Raw genomic sequence first — 19,071 nt, forward strand, 5'->3', positions numbered from 1 at the left:
AATAAAATTAGGTAAAATATTATTAGGAATAAAATTGAGATCACAGTATAAATAAATTTAATTCACCTTAAACTAATTTTTTTTAAGAAAATATTGTTCACGGTGCACTGGTTTTTCAGAGGGAAAAAACACTTTGCTCACTGGTTTTTCAAAAAAAAAAAAAAAACTGAATATTGTGACAGTGAAGCATGGCTTCGCTATTCCTAAAAATACCCACGAGAAGCAGCAAATGCTGCTTCTCCAATCCTGCGGCTGGGCAGCAAAAATGACGTGGACCCTACCAAGCAAAATCAGTTTTGCTTGGTTTACCAACATTAAAATATATGGCTACGAGTGAACCTCATCCGCAACCACATTACCAAACAATGTTGTCACTATTATCAACCACACGCAGGCATATGTTCTTCACATGTCATCTTCTTCTTTTTTTTATTTTTTTTTTATTTTGATACCTAAACTATTAAAATTTATTATTTGGTTCTCAACCTTGATCCCAACTAAACCCAAGACCTTTTATTTTAATTTAATCCTTATTTATCTAATAACTCATCAATTTAGTTTAGGATTTTATCCCATCTAAGTCCAATAATAGCCTGGCATTAGGAGGGAAGTAGGACACTGGAAAAGAAAGAGATAATTAGTGCATTGTGATTGTCTTCTAGGTCAAGATTAATAACATTGTTCAATTATTTTTGCATTCAATAATAAAATAAGACTACTTTAGAAGAAAAAAAGTTTGAACATCATCACTGTATAATATTTTTGTAATTTCAAGTTTTGACTTATTCAATTTAGCATGTTATACCTCTATAGCTATTGTTAAAAAAAATCACTAAAAAGTATTATTAAGTGTGTGTTTGATATTATAATATATAGTTTTTTTTTTAAATATATATATTTAAAAAATATATTAAAATAATTTTTTTAGATTTTTTTTATTTTCTTACATTTATATATCAAAATAATTAACAAATATTAAAAAAACATTAATTTAATATTTTTACGTGGGCGCGGCAAACCGTATATTGCTAATAAAATGGAGGCATCATGTTTATGCAATCCATAGCTAGATGTAATAAATATGTATCATTTCCATGCCTGCTTTGTTCCATCCAATAATATTAACTTATTATAAATTAAAAGTGGATGATTCCGTAAATTGGCTCGTTAGCTAGTTAGTTGATCCCGTTAAATATAAAAAAGATTTGATTAAGATAACTTTAAAGATTTTTTTACAAAAATTTGTTTAAAAATAATATATTTTTAATTTTTAAAATTTTCTTCTCGATTAATATCATCTTAACTGATGACTCATGAATTAACTGAAATTCAACTGAGATCTCCATGAAAAAGATATTAATCCAAAACAATTAATTTTAAGTATGTTTATGATTATTTTTTAAAATATTTTTTATTTAAAAAAATATATTAATTTTTTTTAAATTATTTTTAAAATTAACACATTAAAATAATTTGAAAAAATAAAAAATATATTAATTAAAAAACATTAAATTTTGTTTTAAAATACTTTTAAAATGCAGCTTGAAACACTTTCTAAACCCGGGACTGACAGTAGGAGCAGGCCCTTCATGTCCCCTCGTAGTCGTAACAAGCAAGGTATACATGTAGAGTGGAAACCAACCAACCCTACAGAACAAAATGAATAAATGCTCGAAGAGATTCTTATTTGGTTAATTGGCTAAGCTTTCCTCCATTTATTTTTCTTGGCAACCACACAGAAAGAGAGAGAGAAAGCAGTGAGTACAAGGAAATGTTTTAAATCTTTGAACAAGAAAGTTAGTTACCACTTAATCTTCATTTTTGGTCCTTAACACGAGCTGAATTTCAAAGGTTGGAAACCTTAAATGCATTAACTGGTCTTAGTTTATATTTCAGAGAGATACATGGGTTTTTGAAATCTGATGCTTCTTCCATTAATGTTGTTGCTGTCTTTAAAAGCGAAGAGAATTTCAGCTGTGGAAATGGAGAGTGATCAGACTGAACATCATAGGCATGACGCATCGTCGTCCTCGGCACCATCAAGACATGTTTACAATACTGGGAGGTGTTCCCTCTGTACAATATAATTATTAGATTCTTAAGAAGCCATGATTTTCAAGATATACTGTCTATTTTACACATTTTCTTGGATTCTTATGATTCATGACGACTTGGGGTTAACTGGGTTTTTTAATATATTTTTGCAGTTGTTTTTCATACATGAGGAGATTTGTACAGAGAAGTTGAGTCCATAGAGAGAGGAAATGGCCACTGAAACAGACCATCTTGATCACCAACAACACCATCAAACCTATGGAAACAAATGGTCATGCCTAGAACTATCATCAGAGAAGGGAGAATCCCAGGTATAATCTCTGGCTGTTTTGCCTAACGTTTCTTGCTTGGTTTACTTTGTTTCTGCCATCTGCAAACAATAAATTTTCATTTCCCATATAGGTTATTTTAATATTCTACACTTGATTATTAATCAGATAAAAGCCTCAGTCAGATTACTTATGCGTAATCAAAGGCAAATGCCCTCACTTTTGCAGCAAATTGTGTATGTTTGTGATTAAGATTTAAAGTAAACTAAAAATGCTTGTAAGAAAGTGTTAACGAAGAACAATTTTCTCCATTGCACATAATGCCATATGTGTAGTTTTTATATTGATTATCAAGATATTTTCAGAATCCTATTGGAGCCCTGAAGAATTTGAAATATAGAACCAAATGCAATTTTTTTTAGCGACAATCAGTTTGATTAATAGGGTAATTAACATGAAACTTACTAGATCAGAACCCTGAGTATTCACCGTGAAACTATAAATTTAATCTAGTTCAATTAGATAACTTGCAACTTTTTAACCCAGAATGCACTAATTATATATATAAAAAATGTAGTGTTGAGTTACTGATTGAGATGTAGAACTGCATTAATTTTAAATGTTTAAAGTTGTTCTTCGATTAATTTGATCATCACTGTTCAATGATTTTTTTTTACTTTTGCGTTTTATTTATCTGTAATATCTAAAGCAGGATGTGTTTGTTTATTGGAGGTATTGAGAAGAAAATTGTAAACAAGTTTGTGGAGAAGATTGAGAAGAAATTCTGTATATTTTTTCAATTAATGCAACAAGCTCTGCTTTTATACACATTCCATGTGTAACTAATTCCACTATTTTAGAAACCAAAATCATCTCATCTATCTATTAATGGAGGGTTATGAAGGGTTATGATTCTTACATATGTAAGAAACAATTTGTAACAGATTTGTAACTGTAAAAACCAACTATAACTGTGATAACTATTTTAACTACCTCTTTAATTGATTTAATAAAATTCCTTCCATTTTTTCATTCTTCTTGCTACAATCTGCGTAATCTTATTATAAGACTTCAACTACAAGTAATCAACTTAGCTCTCAATAGCCTCTCATAAGCTGTTTACTGGTTTAACTTTAAGCCTTAGTTGCGTGAATTTATCTTTAGGTAGTGCTTTCGTAAAGATGTCTGCAAGTTGTTCTTCACTTTTATAGAACTTCACATTAATTACTCCTTTTTGCAGAGCCTCCCTTATGAAATGATACTTCCTGTTTATGTGTCTTGTTTTTTGATGGAAAACAGGATTTTTGACCATTGAAATTGCTGACATGTTATCACAGAACAAGGGTGTTGCCTCAATTTGCATTTCACCAAAATCATCAAGAACAAACCATAAGCAAATAGACTGAGAAGTTGCTTTAGATGCTAAGACATCCTCAGTTTTTACAGTTGATAATGCTACTGTGTTCTGTTTCATAGATGACTAGGAGAATGTTCCACTTCCAAAGTTGAATGCATAGCTCGAAGTGTTTTTGCTATCATCTTCACTTCTTATCCAATTTGCATCACAAAATCCAATAAGAGTTGCTGATTGATCCCTTACGTATTCAATCACATAGCTAAGAGTTCCTTGCACATATCTTAGGACCTTCTTTGCAGCTCCTATGTGAATTTTGGTAAGTCCAGTCATAAACCGTGATAGTAAGCTTGCAGCATATATTAGATTAGGACTTGTTGCTGTCAAATATAGTAAACTTCATATCATTTTTCTATAAAGTCCTTCATTAGCCAACTCACTCCCATCCACCTTCTTCAGTTTCTCACTAGTGGCCAAGGGAATGGAGACTGGTTTGCAGTCATCAAGTCCAAACTTACTAAGCAAAGGATTTGACATATTTGCCTTGATGAATAAATACCCCTTGATTGGTTTGTAGTATTCCCATGCCAAGAAAATGATAAAGGAGCCCAAGATTAGACATTTCATACATCTGTATCATTTCTCTTTTAAATTCACTAAGCAACCTTTCATTGCTACCAATGTACACAATGTCATCAACATAGACTGAGACAATGATTAAATTACCTTCCAGGTCTGACCTTGTATACAAAGTAGCTTCATTTGTGCTCCTTTTGAATTTGCACATAGAGAGATATACATCAATTTTATTGTACCAAGCCCTCGGTGCCTGATTTAATCTATATAAGGCCTTTTTTATTTTGTAAACTTTGTGTCCTGCATTCTTTACTTCAAACCCTTCAAGCTGCTCAACATACATTTCTTCTTTAAGGACACCATTTAGGAATGCTGACTTAACATCCAATTGAAACAACTTCCAACCTTTCTGTGCTATAAGTGCAATGAAAGTTCGAATTGTGTCTAGCCTTGCTACTGGTGCAAAGGTTTCATTATAATCAATTCCAGATTTCTGTTCATATCCTTTTGCTACAAGACGAGCCTTGTGTTTTTGTACTATTCCATCAAGATAAAGTTTAGTTTTGTACACCTATTTCACTCCTATCATAGGTTTATTAATCGGTCTCTCCACCAATTCCCAAGTATTATTCTTCTCTATCACTTCCAATTCTTCCTTTATAGCCTCCTGCTAGGCTTTATCTCCAAAAGCTTCTTGATAATTCTTAGGTTCTATGATGTACATGTGACACCTTGCATGTATATCTTCTAAGGTTTTCAATTTTACTAGAGTAAAGCTAGGTGTAGATTATTGACTGTTAGCACTGTCAATATTCTCAGTTAACTCTCTAACTGTAGAATTTGGATGGCAATGTTCAACATTATCAAGTTGGGCTGTAGTAGAGTGTTCTTCATAATTTTCACCTTCAACTTCACCTCCTTCAAGATTGAGAGACAAATGGTTTTAGTTCATCAGATTTTTTTTCCAATTCCATGATCTATCTTCATTGAAAATCACACTTATTGAGAGAACAATCTTCTCATATTTTAGGTCATATACTCTATACCCTTTCTCACAGCTACCATATCCAACAAACACTCCCTTTCTCGCTTTGCTATCCTAATTTTACCTTAGTGATGATGGGATATAAGTGTATCACAAGCAACCGAACACCTTTAGATTCTTGACTCTTTGCTTTCTTCCCATGAAAGCTTCAAATAGAGTCTTTTCAATAACTGATGTTATATAACATCTGTTTTGTATATACACAGCTGTATTCACAGCTTCTGCCTAGAAGATTACTGGAATTTCTTTCTCTATCAGCATGGACCTTGCCATTTCACAGATTGTTCTGTTTCTCCTCTTTGTAACTCCATTTTGTTGAGGAGAGTATGCAATTGTTAGCTGCCTCTCCATTCTTTATTTTACACATAATTCTTCAAACTCATTTGAGGTGTATTCACCACCTCTGTCACTTCTTAGTTTCTTCAATTTATATCCACTTTGTAGCTCAACAAATGCTTTAAATTTCTTGAACACATTGAGTGCATCAGATTTGTTTCCGAGGAAGTATACCCAACACATTCTTGAGTAGTTGTCAATGAATGTGATGAAGTATATGTTCCCTCCCACAAATTCATTCTGCATTGGTCCATATAGATCAGTGTGGATTAATTCTAGTACATAGCTTGCTCTTCATGCTTGCTCTTTATCGAATTTCTCCCTGTGATGTTTACTTGAAGCACAGCTTGCACATATATCTTCTACTTCTATCAGAACAGGAAGTCCCCATACCATCTCTTTTTGCTGCATCTTTTTCATGGTAGCAAAATTTAAGTGTCCCGGTCTTCTATGCCATATCCAAAAGTCTTCAGTCACTAAAGTTTTCCTTACTGCAGGTGTGATGGATTCAAGTGAAAGTGGAAAGCATCAACTTCCTCCCATGATCACTATTGTTATAACATTGTTGAGGTTTTCATCATCAAATATTACTGCTTTGTTACCTCCAAAAAGAATATGATAACCATGCTCTGTCATCTGGCCTACACTCAATAGATTTTCATCTAATCCAGGAACAAGCAGTACCTCTTTTATATATCTTTTCCTATGCTGAGTGTCCACAACCAATGTGCCTTTTCCAGTTGCTTGCACAAGTTCTCCTGAGCCCATCTTTACTTTGCAGGTTACTATTCTATCGATGTTGATTAGTTCAGATTCTTGAGATGTCATGTGGTTGCAGCGGGCACTATCCACAAACCATACCTTTCCATCTTGCAGAATTGCAAAATGGCAAGCATAGAACATGGTTCTAATGGTAACTCTCTCTTCTTTTGCATAATTTGCTAGTTGTTTGTGTCTGTGACTCTCATAATCTTTTGCAATATGGCCAAACTGATTGCATCTTCCATATCTTGGTTTTCCTTTATATATGCATAATCCAAAGTGTTGCTTCTGACAGATTTGACACTATGGCTTTATACTTGCTTGACTACTTCCCCGAGTGACACGACTAAAAGGTTGATGTCTTCTCCCAAGACTGATTCTATTATTTTAGAAACCAAGATGATCTCATCCATCCATTAATGGAGGGTTGCTATTCTTACACATGTAAGAAATGATTTATAATAGATTTGTAACAGTAAAAACCGTTTATAACTGCCATAACTATTTTAATTATCTCTTTAACTGATTTAACAGAATTCCTTCCATTTCTTCATTCTTCTTGCTATTTGCTATAGTCTGCATAGTCTTTTTCTAAGACTTCAACCACAAGTAATCAGCTTAGCTTTCAACAGGATGTATCCATCTCTCAAATTCTGGATTGCAGTTCGATATCTTTTGGAAGATACAATTCAGACACGCTTGCATGGGAAAAATATTCTGTTTTCTCCCACAACAGATGTCAGGAGGAGTTGGAGAAATTCAAGGCACCAGAATTAGTTGCTCAGAAGAAGGCATACTTAGAGGAATACTATAAAAAAATTAGAGCTATGAAGGGATTGCAAGCAGAGCAAGAAACTACTCAAACTGATTCCTATCAAAATGGACAGGAGATTACTACACAGGAAGAAAATGGTGTTGATACTGAAGCATCAAAAAAGGAAAGTAAACCTAGCAATACTAGTCAGGAAGATGATGGTGCTGATGTTCAAAGATCAAAAGAAGAAAACAAGCTTAGCAATGTCTATAAAATCCAGATTTTAGATAATCATACCACTGGTAATATTAACGCATCTAGGAGAGGCATTAATGATTGAGTAGAAGACGAAAGTTACCTTAATGGGAACAGTGGTGGAGCTGGCAAAGAAGATGAAATAGGGGTATGCTTTTCTGCCAGAATACCAAAATATTCTATGGAAGATGGTTCCTCGTCATGTACTCCATCGGTAAAAAGCAGTTCCAAAACTAGACAGAAAGGGAGCCCAGTCAGCAATGAAAACAAGAACAATGGAGGCACACTGAAGAAGCAGGCATCTAGTATGAGGGTCAAGGTAAACAATTAACGTTTCATTCCAGGTCACCCCTCTACCAATGCCAGGGTTGATAATTCATGTAGGTTGTAATTACTTTCTTTTTAAACCCGCATATCAAGCCCATTAATTTTAAGGGATTGGCTTCTGATCTATGTTCTCTGAAGGTATTTTTATCCTGCATGCAAAATACCTAAAGAGCTTGTTTCTTCATGCATGGTTGCTAGTTTCTGATATATGAAGATCTGTTGATCATCTGCTTTGAATCATGTGGAGATTGGAAGGCCCGGAGACCAAACACCGTGAAACAAGGAAAGATATTCTTGGTTATATTTCTCTCATTTCCTTATCTTGCTATCCAATCACAGTGGATTGCAGGCCACTCAACCCAAGAGTGAGGCGGTGAGGGGCGTGTCAAGAGAGTGACTACATGCCATTATGGACAAAACCAATTCCCCCCTACCTGCCTGATTAGCCCCTTGCTTTTATTTTCTTGAATAAGCTCTATTAAGTGTGTTGTGTTGCATGTAGTTGTTGTGATTGTTACACTGCCATCATAGTCTGCCATGATATTGAAATGTTTTCCTGTCACATTAAAGCTTATATGACTTTTCTATGTTCTCTGCAATTTGTGCAAGGCTTTTTGATTGCGCTATCAATTACTAATACCAATATCCTAATTATCAATTTTAAATTGCGTTCTCAACTAGGGGACTGTTGTTTCTGCTGCAAACAGAACAAAATCGGACTGCAGAATGAGCAAAGATGTGGTTAAGCCATCCGAGAAGCCAAAGCCATCTTTTTGTAAGGATTTACAAGCAAGGCAGATGTTATTCTTGTTTCAGGCAAAATAATTACCACCAAGACCGCAAGCAACAAAAAATATGACCAGGTTCAATCACATAGACAAAGTAGGGAAGTACAATCAAGTGCAACAGTTCTTCATGCTTCATTAACAAAGGGCAAAATAGTCTCACTGTCTTCTAATATTAGAGGTGGTCCACCTAAAACACATTCAACTCCCAAAAGCTTGTCAGACACGCTACCAGGAACATCATCAGCTCTCACTTGACCTGCTCAGGTAGATCATCTGGTCTGTGTTCACTTGGACACTCCAGTGTTCTCTGCTTGTTAATGATTTTCACTGATTGTTCATCTGCATTTATATATGCAGAGAAGTTCGAAAGTGATGACCGCCATTAGTCATTTGAGAAAATTCAGTGTAGATAACAGGTTTGATGTTGCATAAGACCTCTCTCTCTTCTTCTCGCATCAGGTTTTAAATTTGGATAATTTTTCAGGAGCTGTGATGGATTTGGTCAGAGGTCTTTGGGGTTGAGTGGCCACCATAGTCTTCCAAAGAGTAGAGAATCTGAGAGCCAGAGACCAAAAGTCGTGTAATGCATCATAATTGGACCTCTCTTCTTGAGGGTTTATAGCATTTTAAACTTTTCCAATTCCGAGTGGATGGCAGATGGATATTGCCAATTGCTTCTGCTAATAAGTTTTGCATTTTAAATGATCATTTAAGATATTAGAACTGAATTCGATTTTTTCAACAAATATTCAAGTTACGCGTGCATATTTTCTAGTCTAATCATTTTGATTCTAAACCCTTTCTTGGGTTACTGCTTTCAAAATAGTCTTGTAATTGAATATTAATGCCTGTGTCCCAGATGAAGCAGCAGGCAATGGTCCGTAGAATCTATAAAAAAGAGATCATGCCATCACGGTGATGTTTTCATTATTGTACTGATTGACTGCATGTAAATGCTTTATTTTATTTAGATCGGGAAAATCATATGCTTTTTTGAAACCATGTGCTATGGCTTGAATCCGTAGTCGATCCTATTTTCGATAGGAGCAATCAATGTTATTCGCAGGTTGTGCTTCTTTTTCTTTTTTAGCAGAAACCTATAGATTACTAGAAATGAGAATTAGTCCTGAAGATGATATATAGATTATGTGTTTTTCTGTGGAAGATACTGAAAATGATGCAAATGGGCTGAAGGCAGCACATGTTTATATAATACCATGATTCACTCTTGTTAAATGTGTTTCCTTTGTGTGTGCATATGCAATTTTTAATATATGGTTTCTTATAAATATCTTATTTTACTCTTCCTTATGATATTTAGGAAAATACAGTGACCAACACATAAATAGAAATCAACTTATCAAGCACTATATATAATTGTATCCGACATGATACAAGGTGATGCTGTGGCATCAGTCCAGTAGTGTATTTTGGCTCCCTGCATTTCATTCTGCAGAATCCTCGTTTGAGGATGAACTTGGGATTGTTATACATTATAAGCAAACTTATATTATAGAGCTGTAAGGCTGTTTTGTGATGTGTAACAGTTTCCTTTAATCCATCATTATTGCAAGAAATTGAAGTTCCATTTAGGAAAATTTCTGGCACTGCCATTGTACTGGCACTCCATTAAGATTCCATTTTTTGTGGATTCCATATGGATCCGCATGATGGGATCTAAAAATACTGACATCTGACAGAAGATGTAATTACTATTGGAATACTGAACAGTTCTTCGTTACTGTAGGCCATTTTCATTGGCTACAAACTCTAAAGGTCATCCTGTTATTGGAATGCTCTACCTCATCTAACTAGATTCTTTGCACCACTGTGCTGGCTCTTGTGCCATTGACTCTATGAATTTATCTCGCTGATAACTCCGGGTCTCATATTTAATTCTTTATTGACACACTGACAAACTCGGATTATATACCTACTTATTGCTAGACAGGCTCTTCCTCCAATCTACAAGCTAGCATCATTTGATGATTATTCTGTTTTCTTCTGAGTTTAATCGTTATTTCTGGTTTTCTAACGTTGTCTGGTATCTGATACTTTTATCTGTTTCAGATGATGAACATCATTTTATCTCCATTTAGTAAAACTCTTACTTCCAATTGATGCATGCATTTGCTCTGCAGGGATTAGATGAAATCGATGCCAGAATTGGACCAAAATCTGACTCATCCAAGGGGACGGGCAGTCAGAGGACCTCAAATCCAAAGCCCGTGCATAAGGTCAAATATTATCCCGTCTCTCATTTACATGCTTATAGTTTTCTATTTTTACTTTGAAGTTGGAACTTTAGAATTGAGATCCCCCCACTTTTGTTTTTCTCTGTTACAAAATTGAAACAAGCTGATAACAGTGTCCTGTTCTGAGATAATGCCCTTTTTCCGTCAATTGTGAAGAAATTTCTGAATCATGGTTAGTAATTTCAGATTGTTACATCTCAGTCTGTATACCTGACACGTCAAAAGGATTCAAGGTATGAAACATCTGCTTTGCGTTTCCCTTTTCCATCTTTCGTATCTGAAAACTATGGTCATTTCCTGCTGATAAACTTGACTCCCTGTTGTACGGAATTTTTCTAGATTTGTTTAGGTATTGATACATGTTAAACCTGTCTCTGCACAATCTCCAGACACATTGACGCACGCATGCATGGATTATTACGCACGCATGCATGGATTATTATCTCATGACAATTGTGTTCTGTTTTCTGTGGCTTGGACTAATACAATGCCATCACGCACACACAGAGGATGCCGATTTGGCTTTGAGAGTTTAGCAGGTAGAGGGAATTGAGGTCTTGTGATGTTCACAGCCCACTGAATCATTAGTCTGAACTGCAGATGACAGGGCATGCACAGTGATTATCGATGTAGCTAGAGTCTAGACAAAAGGTAGGTTGGAAATCTTGACACGGGAAGTAGAAAAATGCATGAAGAATCAAAAGCAGATTTGTAAATTGGAAACGTGCCATGCTTGAACGCTGACATGTTTAGTTGAAACTAGTTTCAGGATATGAAGGTGCCTGTACAATGAATGAATCCTTCTTTTGCAGCTATCATGAGAACAAATCATAGCTCAAAGTGTTAGCAATCTCTGAAATAAAATTTAGTTACTTTGTGAATAAGAAAATATAATTGATCTTAAAGGTACGAATTTCTAGTTCAATGATTTATTGATGATTTTTGCTCTTTTGAATCCACTTTACGAGTCTTCCTCAAATATCCCATCTCTAGATTTGGATGCTAATATCCACAAAAAATTCAAGCCAGCATTAGAGCAGGTTTCATCTGACATGCTTAGAGATGTTTCGACAATTGCCAGTAGAAAGGAGAAATCATTGGAAATTTAGATTCAGAATAACAATTCAGTCCAAAATATGAACGGTGGCATTGATTCTTTAACATGTTGATCTTTCTAACAAGGCGAGGCTATAAACGAATCAATGAAGAAGTTTAGACCTATTCTTGCCAACTGGTCTCCAGAGAGCAAGCAGAGTTGCTTCCTTGTACACATGATCTTGTTGTCAATCCAATCAAAAGGCCCTTCCCCCTTGGGTGTACAACAAAAGCCAACACCGCTGCACCGGTGTCCCAACCAGATTCACGAAGGCTCCACCATTCTTCCACCCACTTCCTCTAGCAACCCCTGATGCAGAATAGATAAGCACACTATGATCGTATCTTTAAGCAATTTCAAGAAAGAAAGATCATCATCCAGTATCGACTAATGTAGGCAGCTTTATATTCTTTTCTTCTATATTTAAAGAAAGCTGTTGGTGACTATTGCAAAGTTTAGATTGAGGTGATAAAGAGATATTTTGGCCCAATAAACACATGCATGAGAAAAAGCTACGATACTTTCCTGAAAGAACTGGTTGCAAGCGGTCCATGATAACTGGCAAACAAATGAAAGGATCCATATCTGCAACATGGTATACAATGTCCTTCTCGCTTCTGGATGCATACCCCAAGATGTGGCGACAAAAGAAGAGAGCTGTGCTTATAACAATCCCCTCAGTGATTGCAAGAACCTTTACTGCCCAAACAGCCATTTTAGCTGCCTGAGGATTTCCAGCTCCCGACACATTTGAAACCCGGGTGCTACAAAAAGGTTCAAAATTTTCCTTCAGAAAGAGTAATGACAAGGAAAAGTAAAAAAGAAAACTCAGTTACATGATGTATATGCAATAGAGGTATAAACAAGTTTAGAACAAAACCTTACTGTGGCCCCTAACCCACAAGGAATGAAGTAATGCAGATAGGTGATTTTAAAGCTGCAAGCAATCACTTGGAGGAATCAAAAGCACACCAGTTAAAACCTCTTGCAAAGTGAAAGGATACCATGAAGAGAATACAGAAATAAAAGCTTAGGTACCAAAATAAGCACCTGATAAGACCATTCAAGACTAAAGAAATTGGCATACAGAGGATGATATTAGATCCCTACTGCAAACAAATAGTAAAAAGGATGGGGAAAAAACATTGTTTTGATTGAAAGATTTGAGAAAGAAATTACTAAGTCATTTCTGCAGAGAGAACAGCAAAGCGGAAGAGCTCCCTTGGGCTCAAAAAGCCATCCTTTGAGAACACACAACGAGTTTTCTCACATTCCGAAGAATACTTCATGAAGAATCCAAGCAAGATATCATTTAAACCAGCATGTTAGACTGATAGCAAATGCTGCTCCTATAATTCCCATTTCTGCTTTAAACACTAGAGCCCAACAAAGAGGTGCATGGAAACACGCAGATATGTAAATGAACTAAACAGCATTTGAAGGATCGAACTTTGAGTTTGGAAGTAGCGAATCAGTGCTTGAAGGAAAGCATATGAAAATAAGTTATGAATGAGGCAAATACAGTATTTGCGAGCGGCATGGGAGATTGAAGGGTCTTGGCCTATAAGGATTAGAAGCTTGTCTATGAACATCCATAGAAAGGATATAGGGAGACAAACCAGAATCAAGGAAATTATGGTACAATAAGTATAAATCCCAAGCTTTTGATATTGCTTTGCTCCATAAGCCTGCCAGCATAGAGTCTCCAACGCACCAGCCATTCTGAATTGTTGACATTCACAACCCAAGTGGACCTTGAAAAGCTTGCTCGAAACTCCCTGAACCTACATATCATGTAACCTGAATAATGTATGACATTTAGTTCGGCTTTGAGTGTTCAACTTGGTTAAAAGAAACAAATAAAAAACACCAAAACCTTTTCAAATCTGGTTATTTTCATTTTCTTTGCATATCAGTATAGTAGTCAATGCACAAATGAGGAAAGTCCTGTGCTAGACACATGTCCAGTGCAGGCAATTTCAAGCTCAACTATTTTTTGTTTTGCGGAGATCAAGATCAATGTCCTAGAGAGCAACAGAAAAGATTGACCATAATCCTCAAACTCAACCCTCAATTCGATACTAAATGTTCCCAAACAAGAACCCTAGGTGCAGCCATGAAGTTTCCTTGAAACACAAGACTTTAGTATAGAAATATGTAACAAAGAACAGATATGGATTGGATACTCAATCACGAATCCATAAACATCATAGAGATTGGCAAATCCAAAATCTATCATAAAAATATTCAACAAATAGAGAGCATTAAGAAACTGCTTCTGAAGATGTTATCCCTGCATTCGAGCCTACTGTCTCATATAGTATCAAGGGCCAACCCATCGTTTCATGGATATGAACTTTTTTCCCATGATGAATGATCTGTTGGGCTATGATCAGATGTTATTCCTTCATTTTTTGAACCATGGTACGTAGTGATGGTCTAGCTCTTGCAAATATAAACTTTAAAAAAGATTTTTGAACCATGGTACGTAGTGATGGTCAAGCTCTTGCAAATATAAACTTTAAAAAAGTTCATAAGCAGTTCAAAAATGGAAGGACAGCGAAAAGCATATGACTTGTGTATCATTCTCTATGTAAAGATTTGATGCAATATTAGCAAACATTCAGGCATCAAAATATGGGCTTAATCTATGTCAGTTTGATCAAACTTAGTCGAGAATGAACATGCTAGCTCAGATGTAATCTAAGCTAGGCAGACGAAGCTCTAATAATCAAGCAGTTAAGTTCAACTCTACTCTTGTGCACATCTCTATATCAACAGTTCTTTACTGATTGAAAACTTTTGCTAAGAATTTAGACTAGTATTTAGGTGTAGTCTCCAAATAAGAGAGGAAAAGAAGTTGCAAGCAGACTGAAGCCGGTAACACTGGTGAAAGAGGAGGCAATAGTGACCCCCAGATACTGAAAGCTCATCAAGATGCCCAACCATAATCACTGAAAACAACCTGCATCAGGTACTGCAAAACTGTGACTGTCACCATTGACGCTGCTACATAGCTCACCTTCTTCAGCTCTTTCAGAGAGAGCTTCCATTTACAATTCATTGCTCTAGGATCTTCCTTCACGCAAATGCATCTTATGTTCTCTTCCACTGCTGCATATTTGATAAACTAAGTTTGGCCAAAACGGGACAAATGCCCAACGACTGCATGTTCTCCAACATTCGTTCTGCATCTTAAGATGCCAATAGGGGGCAAACCTTGACACCAAGAATGTGATGTTGGAAAAAGCTTCATCCTTTAATTCAAGCAAGCTACTACATTATAGTCTGCAAATACGTGATCAGAAACTTGAACAAGAGAAATCACATTCCTCGTACTTGAGCATTTAAGCTGTTCCACTAGTTTATAAATATATCTTTTTGTTCATTTATGTTATCTGTTTAGAGTATATTTTTATCTAGATATAACAAACTCACACCTGACTATTTAGTATCACTTGTTATCACAAATCCAACTATATTATATTTGCTCAAAACATATGAGAAACTCGTGGAAGGAGATTGATATGAATCACGAATACAGATCTTTCATCATCCTAGATCTCCAGTTCTTCAACTCTTAACCAGCCTATGTTTCAAATATAAGGAAAAAAAATCATGCAAGCAAACAGCCATGTCTTAAAAAGTTAATATAAACATGAAGCTAAAGAGTACACTAAATTAATTGGAACTATGAAACTAAAACAAGCAGACTGTTAGTAGAGTTACAGAATTGGCGATCACCTTATGTCATTATATAAAGAAAAACACAATCACTCGTGTATCCACAGTACACATGTTTTTTTTTTATATATTCCTTTTCTGATTTTAGTACTTCCGGTCCAACAGAAGGCTAGTGGCACAGGGAAATTTTGTACATGTTCTTATCATAATAATAATTATTAAATTATGTCATTAATAATTAAAGTTTTTAGATTCCAAGGAGCTTAAAAAAAATTCAAGATATGGTTTGATACATTAAACATAATTATTGAATCGAGATGAAATTTTAATAAAAAAATTTAAAAGCCTAGTTTTTTATTAGATTAAAATTTTATGATGTTCAGAGATTAGAAAGACTTTCAAATAAAATTTGAGAATTACTATAAAAGATTATCTTTATTTATTTTATTGTATTTGGATTATTTTTTCTATTTAGCTTAGAAATTATCTTTATTTATTTTATTGTATTTGGGTTATTTTTTCTATTTAGCTTAGGATTTTTAATTTAATTAGTATTTTACTAGTTAAGAATCCTAATGCTAGGTAAGTTTTAATTATGAATTCTTTAATATAAAGTATTTTAGGTCTATAATTAGTATAAATAATGATGTTTGGTTTATTTTGAAAGATTCATATTATTATTCATATTTTATAAAATACAAGAGTTTATTATATTAATTTCTCTACAGTTTAGGACTTTAACATTAGTGTTTGAGAGCCTCTAGCTTCAATCCACACTTTATGCTATGTCAAGTGATATCAGAGTAGATTTTTCTCTTTAATGGATAGAGACAATATCGATCCACTCTGCAATATTGGAGTGGAGGCCCTTCAAGGTGTTATGCTAGCTCAAGAGCAAAAACTACATCATTTTGCACGAGCTCAGGATCAAATAATGGATCATTTAGAGCAAGCCATAGTAGATCAAGCTTAATTAATAGGTAACGTAAACAGGGAACGAAAGAGAAGAGGAGCTTCCCTGGAGACTTACCTTGAGCCGAACCAAACCCTCGATCTATTCCTGCATTTGATAAGAGTTCATTTTATGATGGGAGATTCTTGAAGAAAAAATTTATTTACTGATTGAAAGAGTTGAAATCTTAATTTTATTTCAACAAGGTTTTTTATCATTAAAAGTAAGATTTACCATGCACATGAACTTTCTTATGGTGCTAAAGAATGGTAGTTTGAATTTTGAGACTTTAGAACTTATATTGATATGCCTTTAATTTCATCTTGACAAGATTTGAGAAAATTATTAATTTTAAAATTTATCCAAGATGATTATGAAGAGGTTTTATATTGGGTAGATAAGTAATTAGATTTTAATATTTGCCTTTTGTTTAACCTTCTAAAATATCAAGGAAAAAAATTATGGAGAAGGTTTCAAAGTAAATAGTTTTTGTTAGTTTAATATGCCTCATAGCCGATCAATTGGTTATACATGATATTATTGTATTCAAATAAATACATATTTATTATTAATAAAAACATAATTTATCTTTAATATTCATATAATATTAAATTAATGAATCTAATATTTGATTTATGAATATAGAGTAAAGATAAGGTTTATAGGACAAAAATATTTTGCAAAAAAAGTTATAAAGTTGTTATAATTATGAGATTTCTATTGCATTAAAACAATATTCTTAAAACATTCATAGTCGATACTTTCTTAAATACTGAATATTTATTAGAGTCGTAGAGACTAATATATATATTATGTTATTTTTTTAATGAAAGGAAACAATTGTTCTTATAAGCAAGTGTATGAGGGATATTTGAAACTAATATATAAGTATTTATCATAGGACATGTGTATTGAACTGACCTATATAAGAATCTTATATAAAGAGATCACTTATATTTATGGAAAGACTTATATGACGGTTATGTAAGTGATCATTAGACTTGAGATCACTAAGTTATCTAATGTTATTCTTTGATCTTGTTACATTTTGTCTTAATTAAGGTAACGAAGGGGCAGATATTGGATCTAACATAAACTATATGAATGTACTTGAGTGATCAAGAGAGAATTCGTTACCCTAGGTGAATTAGAAAAAATATTTTATATGTTCTCAAATAGTATTAATTAAAAAATCATTGGCTAAGGTGGAATGGGATTTGAAAATAGTTTGAAATCTTATTCAAATGATCAATGACTATTGTATAGATAACAAACATGATTTACCATTACAAACATACTTTATGATTTAATGTTAAAATATTATTGATGAAAGGATATTAATTACACTAAAAAAACAGAAAATCAAACCACTAATGACTTTTCTAATATTTAGAAGATTATAACACATTGCTAGACGATGCACCTGATTCTCAAATATAAATTAATTAATTTTTAAATTGATAATAAATTAATTTTTTTAATTCTATTTAATTAAAATTATAATTTATATTTGGGCTAATATATTGGGAACCTAATGGGTCACATACATTAAGAATCATTACTTTGAAATTAAAATAAGATGATTTAATTAAATATGACTTGATTAAAATATATTTTAGAAATTAAGAACTAGAATATAGTCAATACAAGGATTATATTTCTAGATCTAGAAAAAATAAGTTATGACTTGATTGAGTTAATTTCTAAAATTATTTTGAATTAATATATGAATATTATTCAAGAGACATTGATATTTTGTTAATTTATAAGGTTTTTTAAATTTCATTATAAATAGTAAGTTATATCTCTTATTTTTTTTAATAGTTATTTGTTAGACATAAAAACTATATAAGTCATAAAATAGAGAGCTCACACTCTAAGCATAGCAATCCATCTCTTCTAAATAGGAATTTAGGAAATTTCATACTGGTAATTTGTGTGAATTATCATTGGAGGCCTTGAACATGGAGGATCAATAAAATCTAGTAGTTGTTTTCTTTGATGAGAAATAACTTTCACATGTCTCAGAGTGACAAAATTTAATGGCACTACTTACCTCATTGTTAGGAATGCAACTTTGAAATATTTGATCAGGACAATATTTGAATAAGTAAAGGTCATCCTAATAAAAATTTTGCACGTCACTCAAAAACTTTTTTTTATCTTGGTTATCTGAATGAGTTGGCAAAAATTCTGAAGCAAGAAAATTGATATTTTTAGCAAACCAAGACATTGAACTAAGAGAAAGTAAAGATTTAACAAGAAAGTAATCATCAATTGGTATGATGTCCGATGTTGAATCTATTGCCAATTTTAACAAATGATCCGCGACAATATTTTCGGTGCCTTTTTTATCCTTAATTTCTGCCTGTTTGAAAGTTTTAAAGATTTCACAATCATGATTAACTTTTCTTTGTTTGGTTATAGCATAAGGAAATGAAAGTACTGGTGGGGAATTAGTCTTTTCCTTGTAATATTCAAATTCAACCCCTTCCTTACCCTTAGAGATTAACTTATCATCTTTCTCACAAGGTTCAAGAGTAGGTTTTTCAATAACCTTACC

The 19,071-nt window shown here is 33.6% G+C and overlaps 1 long non-coding RNA gene and 1 pseudogene across 1 annotated transcript; one reads left to right on the forward strand and one right to left on the reverse strand.

Annotated features, from left to right (window-relative positions):
* Window positions 1-1,975: 1,975 nt before the first annotated feature.
* LOC105115345 (uncharacterized) lies at window positions 1,976-9,103 on the forward strand. The gene is made up of 6 exons (XR_840324.1): window positions 1,976-2,065; window positions 2,208-2,366; window positions 7,030-7,725; window positions 8,415-8,785; window positions 8,879-8,937; window positions 9,006-9,103. It is a non-coding gene; the product is annotated as an uncharacterized LOC105115345 (long non-coding RNA).
* Window positions 9,104-12,005: 2,902 nt separating this feature from the next.
* On the reverse strand, window positions 12,006-14,936 carry LOC105115351 (MATE efflux family protein 9-like; annotated as a pseudogene).
* Between the last annotated feature and the right edge of the window lie 4,135 nt (window positions 14,937-19,071).

This window comes from Populus euphratica, unplaced genomic scaffold (assembly GCF_000495115.2).
Source record: "Populus euphratica unplaced genomic scaffold, PopEup_1.0 scaffold686.1, whole genome shotgun sequence".
Taxonomy (NCBI): Eukaryota; Viridiplantae; Streptophyta; class Magnoliopsida; order Malpighiales; family Salicaceae; genus Populus; species Populus euphratica.